The 5,000-nt window shown below is 70.9% G+C and overlaps 1 non-coding gene across 1 annotated transcript; it reads right to left on the bottom strand.

The window, feature by feature from the left end:
- Positions 1–1,913: 1,913 nt before the first annotated feature.
- LOC135978762 (5S ribosomal RNA) lies at positions 1,914–2,032 on the bottom strand. Its single transcript, XR_010596128.1, has one exon. It is a non-coding gene; the product is annotated as a 5S ribosomal RNA (ribosomal RNA).
- Positions 2,033–5,000: the final 2,968 nt, after the last annotated feature.

Below are 5,000 nucleotides of genomic sequence, written 5' to 3'. Positions count from 1 at the left end.
GGGGCAGGCTTAACAGTCGTCCGCCCCGGGCGCTCCAGCGGGAAAGCTTAATAGTCCTCCCCTGACAGTGTGTGTGTGTGTGGGAGGGAGGCTTAGCAGTCTTGCCCCGGGTGGTCCGGTGGGGGAGGCTTAGCAGTCATCCCCCGAGGACTCCGGGGGCAGGCTTAATAGTGGTTCCAGGGGAGGCTTAATAGTCTTCCCCCGGGCAGTCCGGGAGAGGCTTAATCGTCATCCCCCGACAGTGTGTGTGTGTGTGTGTGGGGGGGAGGCTTAGCAGTCTTCCCCCAGGCTGGGTGGGGGCCTGGCGGGAGGCGTCGCAGTCTTCCCCCGGGCGGTCCGGTGGGGGAGGCTTAGCAGTCGTCCCCAGGGCGGTCCGGGGGTGGGGTGGGGTGGGGGGCCTCACAGTCGTCCCTCGGAGAGCCGGGTCGGCGGCAGTGGTGGGTTTACGTCCAGCCTCCGGAGGGTGCGCGTCCTCGGAGGCGATGCAGGCGCCGCAGAGAGGCAGCCTCCGAGGCAGGGAGCGGAGCACCGAGGCTGGGGAGAGGGGAGCAGGAGCCGGGGGCTGGGGGTGGGGGTGGGGGGCGTTCAGGACAACCGGTCAAGCCCCGGGAAGCAGCTGTCAAATGTTCCAAGTCCCCACTCGGCCACCAGGTCCACCCCAGTCTAGCAATGGGGTTGACCTGGCTGACGGCCGGTTAGTATCAAGGTAAACTCACCGTCGTCCACAGGAGGGCAGCTCTCAGGCCGGCCGGCTGCGGCTGACTCTGGGGCGGCGCCCGGTCCCGGCAGCGAGGGGCGGGGGGCGCGGAGCGAGACGGGGCTAACCGGGGGGGGGGGGCGCCTCCTGCGACTTTGGGGGCCGCGGGTCGTCAGTGGCGTGCAGGCCGGGCCTCTCCCGGGGGATTCGGGGGGGCGGTCCTGCGGGCCGGGCGCAGGGGGCTCGGGCGAGCCCGGGCCGGTCCGCCCCGGGGCCGGGGTCTCCGCCTGCGGCTCAGGGGGGCGCGGGTCGTCGGGGGAGGAAGCCCGGGGGAGCTGCACACCGGCCCGCCAGGCCAGGCCTGGCCTGGATGGCCGCGGGGGGATTCGGGGCGGTCCCGCGGGCCGGGGGCCGGGCGCAGGGGAGGCGGGGGGTCCGAGCGAGTCCGTCCCGGGCCCGGGGCCTCCCCCTGCGGCTTTGGGGTCCGTGGGTCCCCGCTGGCGGAAGCCACTGGGAGCTGGACACCCGCCGTCCGTCCCGCCTGGCCAGGCCTGGCCTGGGTGGCCGCGGGGGGATTCGGGGCGGTCCCGCGGGCCGGCGGCCGGGCGCAGGGGAGGCGGGGGGTCCGAGCGAGTCGGTCCCGGGCCTGGGGTCTCCCCCTGCGGCTTTGGGGTCCGTGGGTCCCCGCTGGAGGAAGCCGCTGGGCGCTGGACACCCGCCGTCCGTCCCGCCTGGCCAGGCCTGGCCTGGGTGGCCGCGGGGGGATTCGGGGCGGTCCCGCGGGCCGGCGGCCGGGCGCAGGGGGTCCGAGCGAGTCCGTCCCAGGCCCGGGGCCTCCCCCTGCGGCTTTGGGGTCCGTGGGTCCCCGCTGGAGGAAGCCGCTGGGCGCTGGACACCCGCCGTCCGTCCCGCCTGGCCAGGCCTGGCCTGGGTGGCCGCGGGGGGGGATTCGGGGCGGACCTGCGGGCCGGCGGCCGGGAGGGTCCGGGCCAGTCCGCCCCATGCCCGGCGTCTCCCCCAGCGGCTTCGGTGGCCCCGGGGGGGGTCCTCCGCGGAGGAAGCCGGGTGGGTGGGGAGCCGGACCCCAGGCGCCCAGACCCGTGACCTGCGGCCGCGACCTCCGACTCGGCAGGAGCGACGAGGGGCTTTCCGGCCCGTCCCCCCCTCTCCTTCCCCCCCAGAAAAGGAGAGAGAGCTGACTCGGACCGGGAAAAGCTGCCTACGGCACCTGGGATTCCCAGGCGGTCACCCATCCAAGTACTAGCCAGGCCCGGGACGGTTTACCTTCCGAGATCGGACGGGATCGGGGGCGTTCGGTCCGGTATGGCCGTAGGCACCCGGCCCCGCGCCTCCTCGCCCGCTTTCCCCTGCCGACGCCCGGGCCTGCCGCACGGTGAGCCCCGGTCGGACTGCCCCCCCCCCTGCGGCAGGGCCCCCGTCTCTCGCGGGCCCGGTCCTTTTTTCCTTTTCGAGCTCCGGGGCCCGGGCTGGCCGCCAGAGCCCCTCCGCCCGCCCTCCCCGGCGTCGGGGAAAATACTGTCCCGGACTTCCAGTGCGCCCGATCCTGTCAGCCGGGGGGTGGGGAGGGGCAGTCCCTCGCTGCGGCCGGGGAGGGTGAGCCCAGGGCGGCTTGCCTGCCGTGCGAGGCCCCTCTCGGCCACCAGGTCAACCCCGAGTCGAAAGGGCTGAAAAATTTTCAGAGTCCCCTCCCGGGCACCAGGTCAACCCGTGGAATCGGACGGGTTCACCTGCTGGCCGGTTCGCTTCCCGGCCACCAGGTCAACCCCTAGGTTGCCGACCGGCCTACCCAGTGGCCGGTTTGCTTTCCGGCCACCAGGTCAACCCCTAGGGGTTTTAACGGGGGCACGCCCGGTGGCCTCTTTCCCGTCCGGTCACCAGGTCAACCCGGATCTCCCTCCTTCCCTGGGCGTCCCCTCCTCGGAGGCGTCAGGTTCCATTTCCCCCCCCCCCCCCAGACTTCCAGGGGCCCGATCCAGTCGGCCGGGAGGCAGTCCCTCGCTGCGGCCGGGGAGGGTGAGCCCAGGGCGGCCTGGTCCATGTCTCTAGTGGGCCCGATCCTTTTTTTTTTTTTCGAGCTCCGGGGCCAGGCCCGCCCGGGCAGCCCTCCTCGGAGGCGTGGGGCGATTCCCCCCCCCCCCCAGACTTCCAGGGGCCCGATCCTGTCGGCCGGGAGGCAGTCCCTCGCTGCGGCCGGGGAGGGTCAGCCCAGGGCGGCTTGCCTGCCGTGCGAGTCCCCTCTCGGCCACCAGGTCAACCGCGAGTCGAAAGGGCTGAAAAATTTTCAGAGTCCCCTCCCGGGCACCAGGTCAACCCGTGGAATCGAACGGGTTCACCTGCTGGCCGGTTCGCTTCCCGGCCACCAGGTCAACCCGTGGAATCGGACGGGTTCACCGGCTGGCCGGTTCGCTTTCCGGCCACCAGGTCAACCCCTAGGTTTTAAGGGGGGGACGCCCGGTGGCCTCTTTCCCGTCCGGTCACCAGGTCAACCCGGATCTCCCTCCTTCCCTGGGCGCCCCCTCCTCGGAGGCGTCAGGTTCCATTCTTTTTTCCAGACTTCCAGGGGCCCGATCCAGTCGGCCGGGTGGCAGTCCCTCGCTGCGGCCGGGGAGGGTGAGCCCAGGGCGGCTTGCCTGCCGTGCGAGTCCCCTCTCGGCCACCAGGTCAACCCCGAGTCGAAAGGGCTGAAAAATTTTCAGAGTCCCCTCCCGGGCACCAGGTCAACCCGTGGAATCGAACGGGTTCACCTGCTGGCCGGTTCGCTTCCCGGCCACCAGGTCAACCCGTGGAATCGGACGGGTTCACCGGCTGGCCGGTTCGCTTTCCGGCCACCAGGTCAACCCCTAGGTTTTAAGGGGGGGGGGACGCCCGGTGGCCTCTTTCCCGTCCGGTCAGCAGGTCAACCCGGATCTCCCTCCTTCCCTGGGTGCCCCCTCCTCGGAGGCGTCAGGTTCCATTCTTTTTTCCAGACTTCCAGGGGCCCGATCCAGTCGGCCGGGTGGCAGTCCCTCGCTGCGGCCGGGGAGGGTGAGCCCAGGGCGGCTTGCCTGCCGTGCGAGTCCCCTCTCGGCCACCAGGTCAACCCCGAGTCGAAAGGGCTGAAAAATTTTCAGAGTCCCCTCCCGGGCACCAGGTCAACCCGTGGAATCGAACGGGTTCACCTGCTGGCCGGTTCGCTTCCCGGGCACCAGGTCAACCCGTGGAATCGAACGGGTTCACCTGCTGGCCGGTTCGCTTCCCGGGCACCAGGTCAACCCGTGGAATCGAACGGGTTCACCTGCTGGCCGGTTCGCTTTCCGGCCACCAGGTCAACCCCTAGGTTTTAAGGGGGGGGACGCCCGGTGGCCTCTTTCCCGTCCGGTCAGCAGGTCAACCCGGATCTCCCTCCTTCCCTGGGCGCCCCCTCCTCGGAGGCGTCAGGTTCCATTCTTTTTTCCAGACTTCCAGGGGCCCGATCCAGTCGGCCGGGTGGCAGTCCCTCGCTGCGGCCGGGGAGGGTGAGCCCAGGGCGGCTTGCCTGCCGTGCGAGTCCCCTCTCGGCCACCAGGTCAACCCCGAGTCGAAAGGGCTGAAAAATTTTCAGAGTCCCCTCCCGGGCACCAGGTCAACCCGTGGAATCGAACGGGTTCACCTGCTGGCCGGTTCGCTTCCCGGGCACCAGGTCAACCCGTGGAATCGAACGGGTTCACCTGCTGGCCGGTTCGCTTCCCGGGCACCAGGTCAACCCGTGGAATCGAACGGGTTCACCTGCTGGCCGGTTCGCTTCCCGGGCACCAGGTCAACCCGTGGAATCGAAAGGGTTCACCTGCTGGCCGGTTCGCTTTCCGGCCACCAGGTCAACCCCTAGGTTTTAAGGGGGGGGACGCCCGGTGGCCTCTTTCCCGTCCGGTCAGCAGGTCAACCCGGATCTCCCTCCTTCCCTGGGCGCCCCCTCCTCGGAGGCGTCAGGTTCCATTCTTCTTTTTCCAGACTTCCAGGGGCCCGATCCAGTCGACCGGGAGGCAGTCCCTCGCTGCGGCCGGGGAAGGTGAGCCCAGGGCGGCCTGGTCCATGTCTCTAGTGGGCCCGATCCTTTTTTTTTTTCCGAGCTCCGGGGCCAGGCCCGCCCGGGCAGCCCTCCTCGGGGGCGTGGGGCGATTTCCCCCCCCCCCACCCCCAGACTTCCAGGGGCCCGATCCTGTCGGCCGGGAGGCAGTCCCTCGCTGCGGCCGGGGAGGGTCAGCCCAGGGCGGCCTGCTTGGCGGCCGGGTCCATGTCTCTAGTGGGCCCGATCCTTTTTTTCCCT

The sequence above is a fragment of the Chrysemys picta genome, unplaced genomic scaffold (genome assembly GCF_011386835.1).
Source record: "Chrysemys picta bellii isolate R12L10 unplaced genomic scaffold, ASM1138683v2 scaf434, whole genome shotgun sequence".
Lineage (NCBI taxonomy): Eukaryota > Metazoa > Chordata > Testudines > Emydidae > Chrysemys > Chrysemys picta.
Note: the sequence above shows the minus strand (reverse complement) of the source record. Positions and strands in the feature narration are given on the sequence as shown.